General features: G+C 40.5%; 1 long non-coding RNA gene across 1 annotated transcript in view; it reads right to left on the bottom strand.

The window, feature by feature from the left end:
- Positions 1-15499, bottom strand: part of LOC134471821 (uncharacterized) — a 354989-nt gene that overhangs the window by 17442 nt on the left and 322048 nt on the right. The window lies entirely within an intron of this gene.

The raw sequence follows: 15499 nt of genomic DNA, 5'->3' as shown, positions 1-15499 counted from the left end.
GCAACTTGAAGACTTAGTGAGACCCTACCTCAGAATAAAATATTTTCAGAAAGCCTGGAGTTTTAGCTGAGTTCAGGACCGCTGAATTCAATTCCCAGCCCTGCCAAAATTAAAAAAAAATTTTTTTAAAAGCTTTTTTTTGCAACTAGCAATATTTCTGGTTAGGAAGTATTATTATCTGTAAAGTCCTATATATTCACACTATCTAGGAAAGAGAGAATTTTTTAAGGTTCGGTTTGTATAGACCCAGAGAATTGATAATTTGCTATTTCATGACATTTTTTAATATATGTGTTTAACGTTTTAAGTAAAATTTTCTTTACAAGTTACATAGCTAATTTTGGCCAAGCAGCTCTTAACTGACCTGGGGAATGAGTAACTCTTACACTGAGCTTGTGATAACCACTTATATCCCCTCCTGTACGATAATCGCTTGTATCTGTGCGTAGCCTTGGCACCTCTCCTGGGGAGAGCCAGGGTCCTTGGCAGGGGCCGTCCTTGGTGTCCCAACCCCTCCCAGTCACCCCCCAGCACCCTCGTCTCCTACCTGCCTCCTTCCAATTCACTGATGTCCTGAAACACATTCCCTTAAGTACCTCATTCCTGGTCTAGAACTAGCTCAAGGTCCAGTTTTTCTTTGGAAAATTATTTAAAATTTTGCTATGGTGACAAACAGCATTGAAACTAGAGCAGGGCACTGTGCCATCGCACAGGTGGTTCCTCGTACCCTCTGCTCTGCTGGGCTCTGTACTGCTTTCCACTCTCGGCTCTGAGATCACTTTTTACTGGAGAAGTCCCCCCTCAGCCCCTAAGCCACAGTTACCCTGGCACCCTCCCATCCTTTGCCTTCCTTGCCTTGGGCTTCTCCACTGCACTTATCACCCGCTCTGCATTAAACGACTGACTTGGTTAGTGCCGTCTCTCCTAGCGGGGTTATAGAAAGGCCAACCCTGCTGCATCACAGCGGCTAAACCATGCCCAGGATGGTTTCATTCAAACAGTTGCTGACTCAGCTAGTTGTCAAACAGTTGCTAACAGAATGAACAAATGATCCTTTGGGAAGCAGTGAAAATCCAAAGTGACGTGAATAAACAATATTTCTTTTTTTTTTTTTTTAACACTGAGTTCTCAACCCTAGCATTTAAAATAGAGAATACAGAAATTGTGCTTGTGTGTTTGTGGCAGATGAAAATAAATGTAAATTTGGAAACGAGCAGAATGGAGTTAGCTATGGAACCAATGCAGGCCCTCTCTGGATGGCCGGTGCAGGATGAATGCTGCTGCTTTGTTCAATACACTGTCCAATGATGGCCTCAGAAAACCATTTTACTCAAGGGAGAAAAAATCCCTCCACTGTGAGAAGCCAGCATTCTCACAAGTGGCTTCTTGTGCATCAGTCTGTGCCTCGTGACCCTTACACTTTTAAGTGGCTCACATGGCTGTGCTCATTGAGCCCGGAGGCTGTTATGTATTAGTTCTCTAGAAGGAGGCAGAAATCTAAATGTGGAGCCTCTTGAACCCCCACTTCCTCATGGCTTGTTGGGACATTCTGGAGCATCCATTGCTAAGCTCACTGTGGAAAACAAAATCCTCACTTCATGTGCCCAGCTCCTTTTTTTGTATTATTAATCCCTCCAAAATCACAAAGAAATATTCTGATCATAAATTCTTTTGGCATAGATAATATAAAAGCACAAAACATTAAAATGCCTTCTGGCTCTGTATGTGTCTGTGTTGAAAAATATTTGTTTTCCAAACCTCAGCCTCTTTCTTTTTTGGTCAATAACTGTACACAGTATTTGCTTTGTAATCTGTTTTTCATGTCCATTTTGCTTAAGATAATGCAATGTGTCTTTTTATTCTTCTGATACATTTTTTTTGTACTCATTGTGTTTTGAGCATAGAAGTAAACTGATTTTTCTCCAGAATCCACACTAATTTTTTTCCACTGAAATGTTGTTGATGGTCATTATTTAAAAATAATCACCATATTCTATCCATATTATGTCAATTGAAATGAGAGAACTGTGGGCTTCAGTCACATACAAAGAGACAGAGGCAAAATGAACCAGAAGTAAAGCCCATAACAGATGCTGAGAGCGAGGTTATAGACTTGTTCAACTGAATAAAGAAAGCTTTAAGAGTTCTGTAAGCTCAGCCTGAGATCAGAATAAGGTTTCTTACTGGGAACCCCTGATGTTGATTCTTTGACAGATCCCTCACCAGGAACACTGTTTCTAGGACTGCGGACACAAGTCCTTGGTCCATACTCCTCAACCCCCATCACAGGAAAATACAGAGGCGGGTTTGCTTGGTCATCACAAGGGTAAGTATAGCACAGCTGAGCTCAGAGAATTAAAGCTGTATCATCATGCTCATCGGTAAAGACATCAGGAGGGAAAGTGCCACCGTTACACAGTGTCCTGGGTGTGTTTTCAATGTCCCATGAGCACCCAGAGAAGCATGACGACCCAGAGCTCCTGGGACACAGACTGAAGGATGCCAAAGGTAAGTGATGAGACTTCTTCTTTCTTTCTTTCCTCTCTAGAGATTTGAAGAGAAGCTTAAAATAGCTTTTCAATGGAAAATTACAAGTCACCTCTTCATCTAGTGTAGAATAACTCAAAATCTCTTTCATAGGAATTGGAAGGTGTGTATCTAACCTCAGCCATTCTGCTAACTAGCTCACATTTCTCCAGAAGCTCCAGACCAGCCCCTTAGCTGAAAATCGAGTGACTTCCTTGACAGAGATGCTAGACTCACCCTGCCAAGCCTTTTCAAAAGAACACCATGAGGTATAATAAAACAGCGTCCATTTTCTAATACTAAATTTTGGAGTGTTTGTATTTAGAAATACAGAACAATTTTTAGCAAAACCCTAGAGAAGTAGTATTGGCTTTGAAACCAAGAAGAGGGTGAAAGGTAAGAGAGCTTTAAATAGACTATGACAAAGTCTTAAGGGAAAATAAAAAGAAAACTGCTTCTGGAGGCTGGAGAAAAGAGTTTGTGGTGAAGGTTCAGCGAACCATCACCTGCGGTAACGTAGTAAACCACAATTGCACAGTGAACTGATAAACCTGGCTACCAAGAATTGCAGGTAGCAGGTCAACAGGGCTGACTTCTTTCTTTTAACCATGTTTAATAAAGTACTAATAGAATCAAGATCAGGCAAGAAAATATATGGTTATCAAGCAGAATTTAGGAGAAATACAAAATAGCAAAGACTTCCTGGTTTTAAAAACGTTTTATTCCCGGTTTCTCTGGATGGTGAAACAACCTCAAATATAAGAAACTAAATAATGGCAAAGATATTAAGAGTCTGGTTGCAAGACTTTTTGTTGAACCTCAAAAAGATAGAGCTGTGCTTTGGGTAGGGTTTTAATGATTCTTTAAGATATGCATAGTAGATCTCCTTGGTAGGAAAGATGGTTTTTAAGAATCTTCAGCATAAAATATTGTAAAATCTTCCACTAATAAAAATGGCTTGGAGGGTATTGAGGTTTGTGTCCCACAGCATCCTATGTCACAATCCAGATGGGAACTGACAGAGAAGAGAATTGTGAGTGGGACTGTTACATAGTGGAATTAGCCAGAAGAGCGTCACAGGAAGTACACAACGTTTTATTAGAGAATTATGTCCCCAGAAGCCTGGTCGTCAGAGGAAGTATACAATGAAGAGACCTTTAAAGTATTTACATTCTCTTAGGCAGGAAATAGACTGAGCAAATGACTCAGCTGTGGACATTATCAATGTTTTATGTAAAAGGTGATTCACCATCTGCAAGAGATGAGACAGGGTCTGTAGAGAATCATTTCCTGATCAAAAGTGCCCAACTGTGTTTCAGACCTAGCTGGATTCCAACCAGTGACTGGTAAGTGACGCCATTCTCCCTTTGTAAGTGGTAATGCCAGTTATGTTTACCCCACTGTGCATCACCATGTGCAGTGGTGTAGCAGGGTGACAACTTGTCTCTTTATTGTTCATAGTTTCAGATCAAGAGGACCCATACTTAAAGAACCACGCCAAGTGAACCTCCTTATCTTCTTGATTTATATAGTAAGATCTCAGACTTTTGTTTGAGCCTAGTACTAAAACAGAATGAGTATTTTGACTTTTGAGGTAGCTAAATGTGTGTGTATGTGAGGGATATGTAAGTAGTTTGTGACCAAAGTGGAATTGTGATGGATGGTCATGGTTCCTGTGAACATTCTTCCCTTGAAGGGGGGGGTCTAATATTCTTGTCCTCTGATATGAGCTGGTCTTCTGACTTGTTGACCAATATAATGCATCAGAATGGACATTCCGGAATTTTTGAGAGTCGGTAATACAAATCCTTGCAGTTTTACCAGAACCTCTTGAAACATTCTGTGGGAAGCCGTGAACCACCAACAGAAGGCACACGTGTAGTTATTCCAGATGATGGTTTTGACCTAACTCAGGAAGAAAATATGTATTTAGCTCATAGTTTGTGGAGTTTTCAGTCCATAACAGCTGGCTCCAAAGCAGGGTAGCGTGATCCAAGGGCAACACTTCAAAATGGCAGAAGACAGCAAAAACAACACGAAAAAAAGAGGGGAGGAGAACAAGCCTCTTGTCCTCCCTTATACAGTAAACAGGCTATCCCTCCATCTCCAGGGCAGGTGTAGCACTCACACCACCTTGGTACCCTCCTCTTGCACAGGCTGAAGATGTCCTCAAAGTAAGGACCCTAGCTTCCGGCTTATTCACAAACTTCTCAAGTTAAAACAATGTACGAACCATAGCAATCCACCCCTTGTTGATTTAGCAACCAGAGACACATTTCTTTAAACCAGTTTCCAGATACAAAGACATGCATATTCTTATCATTTCACAACTTAAACATTATGATACAGATTTAACAACCCTTAAGAACCAGTATTAAATCTATCAACATTATATTATGTTAGAACCATAACATTTTCCCCTGCCTCCCTAAAGACAAATCCATATCCCTTTACCCAAAAGGTACTTAGTGCATCTGTAAGAGTTTAAGCCCTGCAGAAATGTCCAAGTTCTAAATCTCCTCTGAGATATTATGCAAGGCCCTTAGCTGCAAGCCTCTGTATATAATGAAAAGTTAAAAACTTCTAACATTCAATGGCATGAGATAAACACTTTCATTCCAAAATGTATAAACAGTAGGATACAAAGGATTGGGTCCAAAGCAAGTCCAAAATCCAGCAGGACAAACATGAAGCCCTGTAGTTCCTTGTCCAGAAGTTGAAGCAATCTGTGACAAATTGTGAGCTCCAGAGGGCTTGTGAGGCTCCACCAGGGCTCTGCTGGTGGTTATAGCTTCCAATATTTGTCTTAGGCCTGCTATGCTCCTTCCTTGTAATCCTGGATTTTTCAAACTCCTAGGATCTCCATTGCATCTTTGGCTTCACACAGCTTCACACATTGCCTTCTCAGGGACACACTGCCTGGCCTCCCAGGCCTTCCAAAATTGAGGTGGAAGTCTTTTTAATCCCACAACTTTTGTGTTCTGTATACACCTAAAACCAGCACAATGTGGATGATGCAAAGGTCTGTTGCCAACTGGCCATCGGGGCAAGGCCTGAATCACTGGGCATCCTAAATCTGATTCTGAGGAACAGATTTTCTGTGCTGCTGCTATTCTGGAACATGGTGATCGGTGGCTTTCTCCTCAAAGCAAATTCTTGCACTTTTTCAGTTTTGAGGCTGCAAAGGGTGAAGACCCAGTTTCCTGTGATGCCCCCAGGCCATCTTATCCATTCTTCTGTTCCTTCTCAGCAATCAAAAGCTCAGCTCTATCTTGACAGTCCATAGCTTTACTTTAACTTTCTTTCTGTCCAAACTCACAACATTTTAAATCATCTAGCTTGGATCTTTGCTCTTGATTCACAACATAAATCTGACTAACAGTCCCCACCAATAGCCATGCCACCACCTTAACATTTGATTGCTTTGAAATTTCTTTTGCTAGGTTAATTAGTTTGAAACCCTTAATCTCAGTCTCAGGCAAAGTCTCTGAACATGAGCAAAATGCAGACAAACTTTCTGTCAACCCCATAACACATGGTGTCAGGAATCCAACAACCAGTGCAGTCCTTCTTCCCAGCAGAAACTTCCTGGGCCTGGTCTTGACTGGTTTTCTGCTCTTCTGAGCTCTGACCAAAACCTCCCATATAAAACAGCCTAAGGTGTTCCAGTACTATTCTTTCAGGAAACATCTCTGAACCTTTCCAAACCCTTCCCACAAGCCGTTCCCAAAGGTTCTTGAACCATGTGTTCAGGTACAGTCACAGCAATGACTCTACTTGTCTGGTACCAAATTCTGTGTTGGTCTCTCTCTCTCTCTCTCTCTCTCTCTCTCTCTCTCTCTCTCTCTCTCTCTGCTGGCACAAAATACAGGGCCCTCAAAATTAAGAAAGGGAAGATTTATTTAACTCATAGTTTGTGGAGGTTATCAGCTGGCTCCAAAGCAGGGTCGCATGATCCAAGGACAGCACTTCAAAGGGTCAGAAAACAGCAAAAGCAACCAGAACAAGAAGAGGAGAAGAGAACAAGCCTCTTCTCTCTTTTGTTGTAAATGGGCTCCCCTGACCCTGAGCCAATGTGGCCCTAACACTACCTCTGTGCCCCGCTCTTGCACAGGCTAAGGATATTTTACAAAATAAGGACCCTGGCTCCCTGCTGATTTGCTTAAACTTCTAAGTTTCTCAGGTTGACACAATGTATCAACCATAACACCAGCTGTCCCGTTACTGGCATCAAGCGTCAAACAGAGCCTGAAGCTTTCTTGGACCTTCTGAGCCAGGCCATACACAGTCAAGTGTCACAAAGTGATCTCTGTCAGTATCATGTGAGTAAAAGCATTATTCAGCTAAGCCTTTTCTAAATTCCTGATCTGCAAACTTTTGAGAACATTAAATTTTTCTATGAGCTACTAAGTTTGGGGAAAATTTGTTATACAGCAGGAGGTAACAAGAGCAAAGTCTCTTTTCCTTTATGTGTCTGTTTCCTTATGACCAAATGGGAGATTTGAATCAGACCTCTAAATGTCCCTTTGATTTTAACAAAATTAGCAAAATAACACTTATTTTTATTCGACTGCTACAATATCTGTTATAAAAGCATCTATAGATAATAAGCATTACAAATGAAGTCACTAAAACATCTGAACCAGAGTTAAAACACAGTGGGGATTATTATACAATATATACTAACCGCTATTCTGGGTGCAGACCAGTTCACAAGGTTAACGCTTTTCTCAAAAGACAAAGTGATTTTCTCCTCAACGATGTTCCATAAGGGTTAGCGAAGTGCACCCAAATTACCTTAAATATAGGACATCTAAGCTTTTCAAACAAAAATTTCCCTTGAATAACATGTGAAAATTGGTCTACAAGATTAATTCCTAAGTACAAAAAGTTGTTGACTATGCATACATTGGATAAAGGCATACACTCTGTTTCAGTATGAAAAGTTCCAAAACCCAAGCCTATTTACCTCAGTGAGAACATGGATAAAACTTAGGAGGTCTACATATTTTCATGGCAAGAAAATTGATTACAAGCTAGGCAATGATCCTCCTGCCTCAGCCTCCCAAGCACTGGGATTACAGGCATGAGCCACCACGCCTGGCATCAACACAGGATTTCAAAACAAGACAACAGGAAATCAACAATGGCTACCATAATGTTTCTTGTTTTCATCAAAATAGCTGTTCACACCATCACACATAATAAAATCAAACAAAACAAAACAGAATAAAACCAATCAAAACACAAGAATAAAAGCATTATAGGACTTCAAAACAATATAACAGGAAATCAACAATGGTTACCATAATACATTGTTACCTTCAAAATAGCTTTTGATACCCTCAAACACAGTAAAATCTAATAAAACAAGAAAGAATAAAATCAAACCTAATAATATTATGAAAATGATACAAGAGTTCCAGACAAGACAATCAGAAATTAACAGTGATTACCACCCATACCTCCTAAGTGTTTCCTCTCCTATTACTTTCACAGTATCTATTGTGCTTTTCAGACCCCATCAATTCTTTCAGTATTTATGCTAGGGAAATAAATCAGTGTTCACCTGTATGAGTCCAAACCATTTCACCCATGAACATGACCTCCAGTTGCATCCACTTACCTACAAGAGCCTCAAGATTAGCTGAGTAGCTTCCCGTTGTATGGAAATACCACATCTTTCTTATCCAATCTATGATTGTTGGGCAAGTTACCCTTACTTTTTTCTGGTTTCCAATTGCAAGGAACAATTATTTTCTCTCCTTTGATTTTCAGTGTGTAGATTTTCTTTTGAGTTAAATGTGTTTCATGTATACAGTATATTGATTGATCTTGTTTCTTGATCCACTCTTCCTGGGTTTCTTTTTATTGGTGAGTTGAGGCCTCTACATTAATGATTACAACTGGCATATACTGGTTCGTCTCTGCCATGCTATCCTCCTGCTGCTGGCCTCCACTTTTCTCCTTCAATCAATTGCCTGTCCTGTTTGGTGATCTTCCTCTGCTGCTGTTTCTGGAACCATGGTCACCTTTATCTCTCTCTAGAATATCCTTCAGCATTCTGTAGGGTTGGTTTGGTGGTTATGAATTCCTTCAGTTGTTCTTTATCATGGAAGTATCTTATTTTTCCATCAAGTTTGAAAGATAGTTTCGTACTGCATAATCTGGGTGGGAAGGTGTTCTTTTCAGGAATTGAAACACTTCACTCCAAACTCTTCCTGACTTGATGGTTTGTGTTGACAATGCTGTCATGATTTTGATGGGTTTTCCTTTATAGGTGATCTTTTCTTTTCTCTAACAGCTTTTAATATTCTGTACTTGTGCTTAATTTCTGGGATCTTGATTATTATATGTCTGGGTGTAGATTTACTTTGGTTATGGCTGGTTGGAGTTCTATATGCCTCAGTTATCTGTGCACCAGATCCTTTTCCCATGTTTGGGAATTTTTCTGCTATTACTTCTGTTTCTTTTGTTATTGATCTCTGCTTCTTCACTGATACCTGTTGCTCTTAAATTATTTTTGTGTCATCTTGTAGCCACTGAATTTTATTTCCTGGATCCTTGTTACTTTTAAGAGATCTTTCCTTTCATAATCGCTAGCTGTGAGCCTGTCTTCAGAGTCTGGAAATCTATCTTCAGTCTCTTTCAAGTGGTTTTGCCAGCTTTCTGTCAAATTTTTACTTTCCTGGATATCTCTTTGAATCTGTTTCATGCATGGTAATTCCTTCCTATATTGTTCATTGAAAGTTTCTATGATTTTCCTATGCTCCTCTTTTTTTATCTTCTTCTTTAGAAATGCTCAGCAATTCTTTCATTACGTCTTCACTTCATATTTTATTTGAGACATTATTTCTGATCCAATTGCTTTTACAATCTCATGAAGCTGGGGGTTTTTTTGTTTTGTTTTGTTTTGTTTTGTTTTTTGTTTTTTTGTTTTGTTTGTTTTTTTACTTCAGTTTCTATCCTATCAGAGATTTCAAGACAGTGACTTCCGTTTTCTTCCAGGACTGTATCTCCCAGACTTATTGTGTGTAGGCTGGAGGTCTGAGATTACCTTTTGCTCCTTCATCTTGATATTCTCCTAGCTTCCTCCCAACAAGCTGGTTATGGGGCCCCAATCCCTCTCCACTTTGGCTGTGCCTCTGCAGTGTAGGGGACTGGGGCAGGCACCTGGGTTTCTCTGGTCCAGGTTCCCACAGAGGTAGCAGGTCATGGGGTGAGCTTCTCCAGACCTGTGCAGCTACACTGAGGCCTTCCTAATGGCTAGGGTGCATGGTGGCAGGATTGTTTCTTCTCTCAGCCTGGTTGTCTACACCAGGACTCCCCTAGTGGGAGCAGACACACAGGGGTGTGTTTGCCTGATTCCTGCAGTGGGCACTGGTTGCCCGAAGGAAGCAAGGGTCTCCAATCACAGCCTGTGGGTACCTTGGGCATACCTAGCTGCATCCTGCCCATGCTGGATACCCACAGGAAGCAAGCCTATTTTTTTTTAAACTTTAAAATCACTAGAGATGTGGCTCAGTGCAAAAGTCTTGGTTCAGTTCTCCCTTCTGAAAACAATTATTTACTTCATTTTCCCTAATCTTTAACAGGATTTAGTCTCAGTTTAAACTAGAAATGTAGGCAGCAAGTCAGAAAAGTATTAGCAGTACCTGTGATTTTTGTCATTGGTAGAAATCACCAATATTTTTATATCACATAGCAGTTGTTATAGATGTTTCCAATTATCATTTATAATTATCACAACTTTGAGGTTAGAATTATTAACCCCACTGCAGAACCATTTTATAAAGAAATATAAGGATACATACACACATATCTATAACTGTATCTATAATGTATGTATTTTACTATGCCATAAATTAGCTTTTGGTATTTTTTATTTGTATTTTTATTTTCATTATATATGTTTGCACAACATAATGATTATATTCATTGTGGAGAATTCCCTTTTTCCCCTTCTTGTTTACCTCCCCTTTTTTGACAGCATTAGATACATTTATTTATTTTATAAATCCTTATAAAGTTATTTATCATGTATATATATTAACAGTCAAACCAACACCAAAAAAGCAAAACATATGAGATACATCAGGCTATTACACTAAATCTGGATACACTTTTAGATACATTGTCCATGCTGGCTTGTAATAATTTTTTCTCCCTTTTTTCCTGTTGTCTCTCTTTTATTTTGCACTTAATGTATATTTCATTTCTCATATAAAAGAAACCACATAATATTTAAGTTTGTGTGTCTGATGTACTTCCCTTAACTTTATGGTCTCAAAGTGTATCTATTTTCTTACAAATGGTTCAGGTTTATATTTCTTTATGCTATAGCAGTACAGCGTTGTATATAATATCACACTTTCTTTATCCATTCCTTTGGTTTTGGACATCCAGACTGCTTCCAAGACTTATCTCCTATGAATTGTGCTGCTATAAACGTGGAAATGCGTACATCACTGTGGTGTGATGTCTTTTAACACTTTGGGAGTATCCATACATGGGGAATAGCTGATCAAATACAATTTCTAGTTTTAATTTTTTGAGGACTTTCCATACTGGTCTCCATAGTGGTTGTATCAGTTTATAATCCCACCAGCAATGAAGAAGTCTCTCTTTTTCCCTGCAGCCTCTCCAGCATTTGTTATTGGTCCATTTCTTGATGAGACCTACTCTTTCTGGGGTAAGATGGAATGTCAGTGTTAGTTAATTGCTTTTAGTATTTTAATAATTTTATTTTACCACTACTAGTTCCCTTTTTAATACTATATATTTTAATTTGTGTATTTAAAGATATTAATCAGAGAGGAAATTCCCTGGCTTCTCTACAGTTCCTAAGGGGTTCGTGGCACAATCAAACACTCTTAGTTCACTGCTTCTCACCCACAGTACACACTGCGCACCAGCCTTGTCCCCAGTATGGACTTACAGTCACCTGCTGGGTGACAGCTGTTTTGCTGTTGTTGTTGCTGTTTTTTTCAGGGGCTGCTTCCTCCTTCCATTTTCCACAATAATTTCCTCTGAATATCCACCCACATTTTAAAATTCTATCTTCTGATCCTCATTTTTATCAATGATTTTGCCTCATGTCTCATTATCAAAAATACAGAAGTTCCTCATTCGTATCCAAACCCAATATTTCTATTACTACAGCTCCTGCTAATCTGTATTTGCAAGCTGTTTCAGTACATTCTGTGTGGCTGTGAGGCTGAACACTTTATAAGACAAGGAGGAATATTTTGGCTCGTGGTTTTGGAGGATGATGTGCCTTAGGTCTGACAACCACATCCAGCAAGGACCTCGGGCTGCACCACGGCCACAGAAGGCAGTGCATGGCAGGAGGGTGTACAGAGCTGTGAGCAGACACAGAGGCAGTCAGACTGGGCAGTGGCCTCTCTTAATAACAACCCAGGCTCTCAGTGACTCTCAGTGAGACCCACCCAAGGGCAGGGTGCTCCGGTAACCCAACTCCCTCCCAGTAGGCCCCATCTCTTAAATTCCCCATGCTTTTCAATACTAACGCAATGAAGATCACGCTTCTGGCACATGAATCTTTGGGGGACAAACCATAACAACATCCATCTATTTTCTGAGTTTAAAAGTTTAATTTCTAATTGTTTACTAATCATGAATAACCTTTTCACACTTCAAATTAAAGAGTGCCATTCTTCAAAGATTCCTCCTGCCATGCATCATGACTCCCACTGAGGCTTGAGCACATGCAGTAAAAGCAATTCTGCAGGCCAGGTGCAGGAGCTGGATTTCATTTCCTCTTTCTCACCCACAAGTATTTCAGAAATATGCTTCTTCTGCTCTGTTGCAGTGACGGAGAACCTACGGTAGTTACCCTGGAGCAGGCTGTTTGTATCATTAAAAACTCCAAAAGTTTCTCCATCACTATGACTCCATTCAGCTCCCGTGAAGTCCTTTTTAATGGCTTTCTAAAGAATCTCCTAATCGACAATGTCTCCTTTTTTTCAATCCTACTAGAATTATTTTTGGGGAATTCTAATTAGAACCTCTCACTTTTTACCTTAAAGGTTAAACTGCCCTGAGGTCATGTTTGATTTGCTAATATGTAGCTAGTTGAGCCTTAATGCTAGAGTATTTAGAGAGTGTGTTGAGGCCTAAGAATTCATATTTTCAATCAGCATTATTGTGATTCTGATATTGATCTTGAATATCCTTGGCCTAGAGCATTAGTCTCTAAATCTGTTTGATTAGAAGTTCTTATAGTAGAAACTGTCCTCATACAAAGACCTGACCTATATATACCTCATTATTTAGAGATTATGTAAGTGTTCAAATTTACTAACATAGTGAGTACACAATGAAACACTTCTAAAATAATCCTTTAAAAGATGAGACAAAAGCAAATAGAAAATTCAAGAACATTTTTCTCATGCCCAAATGGATCATGTTGTACTTCTCACGTCAGAGGATTCTGGGAGGGACAGAGATTATGAATAAGCCCATGGCTCAAGGTATTAAATTCTATCCTCTTTGTCTTTCTAGTCAATCATATTCAGGCTTTTTCTTCCTAATCCTGGCTCTAGGCCATGGCAAGTTACAACCTCAGGAAAGTTCCTCTTACCATCTCTAAGCCTCTATGTCTTCCTCTGAAAAATGAAGATAATATTAGTTACTACCCATAGCATTGTTTTAAAGATTAAATAAATTAATATGCATAAAGGGCTTAAAAGTTCCTAGCAAATAATAAATGCTTGGTAATGCTGACTATTATGATTGTTCGTGGTTCAACACCTTATGCGAGCATCATACTGTTCAGTTCACTATCTCCTGAATAAACATCCATAACTCAGAGTCTTTGCCTGTGTTTTATCCTTTGCCTGGAATACCCTTCCTTTATCTCCACTTAGTAGCATCTTTCTCATCTTTCACAAACAAGTGAAAATGTTATGTCTCCTGTGACAACATATCTAAATCTCCTGGCATAACTAATTGCTCACTCCTCTGTGCCCCAAAGTACTTCTACAAATCTCCAAGTATCACTTTCCACAATGGATTATGTACAGTTGCCTCATTGCCACTTCCTACGATATTGACAGCTCCCTGGTGGTGTGAACAGTGTCTTGTTGACACATCCATCACATCACCCTAGAAAATGTGTGGCACATGGTAGATGTTGGATACTAATCAGGAAAGAGGTTAAGAACAAGATGAGTGAGGAGGATCCAGAGACACTATGAGAGAAAAGAAACAAAAACGAGAGTGGTAAAAAGGAAGGGAAACTTTGGTCCTTGGTGCCCTTCACAAGGAACCTTGTTAGAATGAGGGAAAGTGTGCTACCCCAGCAGAGATCTAGCCTGTGACTTTGTGACCAGGGGCAGACAGACAGTGTCCTACTCATGTGACTCTGCCCTTAAGCCCCACGTTGTCTGGGTTCTTGGCCAAAGATTCTGCAACACAGTAAAAAATACATATTTCATATTTGTTTCCAACTCCTGGCATGGAGAGCCTAGATCCCTGGGCACCTCCTGAGTGCTATGTGCTAATGAGTACTAGTGACTGGGCCTCCACAGAGCTTCAGGTTGGGGGCTGGACACCTGAAAACCAGGTCTTGATTAGAAGCTTGGAACTTGCTGCTCTACTCACCAACTGCTGAGGAGGAGGGAGGGACAGGACTGGAAAGTGAATCTAGTCACCAGTGGTCATGATGTAATCAATCCCACCATCCAGTCACCAGCGGTCATGATGTAACCAATCCCACTATCCAGTCACCAGTGGTCATAAGGTAACAAATCCCGCCACCCAGTCACCAGTGGTCATGATGTAACAATCCCACTATCCATTCACCAGTGGTCATAATGTAACCAATCCCACCATCCAGTCACCAGTGGTAATGATGTAACCAATCCCACTATCCAGTCACTAGTGGTCATAAGGTAACCAATCCCACCACCCAGTCACCAGTGGTCATGATGTAACCAATCCCACTATCCAGTCACCAGTGGTCATAAGGTAACCAATCCCGCCATCCAGTCACTAATGGTCATAATGTAACCAATTCTGCCATCCAGTCACCAGTGGTCATGATGTAATCAATCCGATCATCCAGTTACCAGTGGTCATGATGTAACCAATCCCGCCATCCAGTCACCAGTGGTCATGATGTAATCAATCCTGCCTAACCATGGAACCTTCATGAAGACCATTAGACAGTGGAGCACGGGGACCTTCCAGCCTGATGCATGCAGCCACAGCCGGACTGCAGCCCCTCCAGGCAGAAGCATCTGCATGCAGGTACCTTCCAGACCCCAGGCTACGCTACTCTTCATTAGGCTGTTCTCTGGAGTCCTTCATACTTTGCAGTAAACTGAGGGATGTCAGTAAAGTGCTGCCCTAAGTTTTGTGAGCCTCTGTTGATAAAATATTGAATTGGAGAAGAGTCATGAGCTCCCCATTTTATAGCCAGTTTAGTCAGAGGTGTCCATGGCATTCAGAGCTGGGACCAGCTTGTGAAATTAGGCTCATCTCAGGCAACTGAATCCCTAAAGCTGTGCTGGGTAGTTAGTGTCTGGAGACTTAGAGAACTATTTGATATAGGAAATAATCCACACACATTTGGTGTGAGAAGTAGAACAGAAACAGTTCGGGGAGACAGGTTTGTCTGAGAGTTCGTGGCCATCTCACAGCAAAGAAATATGATGGCCAGTCCATCAGGAACCAGCTCTTGAACTGCATCCTCACGGGCAACAACTTGTTCACTTGAATGGTACAAAACTGAGACAGAGCCAGCTAGAATTAATACCCTGAATCATCTTCCTGCTTTCTGTAATTTCATGGCCCTAGCATATCAAAAATGAGCACCTATTTTCAGTATGAAAACTCTTCCAAGTCCTATTAATAAGACTGGCTGAGCTCACAAGTCACCAAAGCTTTCTAATTGCATTATTTTTTCTTGACTCAGCCTGGAACGCTGTTTTGTTGTGTGCCAGTACCT

This window comes from Cavia porcellus, unplaced genomic scaffold (genome assembly GCF_034190915.1).
Source record: "Cavia porcellus strain 051 isolate PalLab524CR breed Dunkin Hartley unplaced genomic scaffold, mCavPor4.1 scaffold_1, whole genome shotgun sequence".
Classification (NCBI taxonomy): Eukaryota; Metazoa; Chordata; class Mammalia; order Rodentia; family Caviidae; genus Cavia; species Cavia porcellus.
Note: the sequence above shows the minus strand (reverse complement) of the source record. Positions and strands in the feature narration are given on the sequence as shown.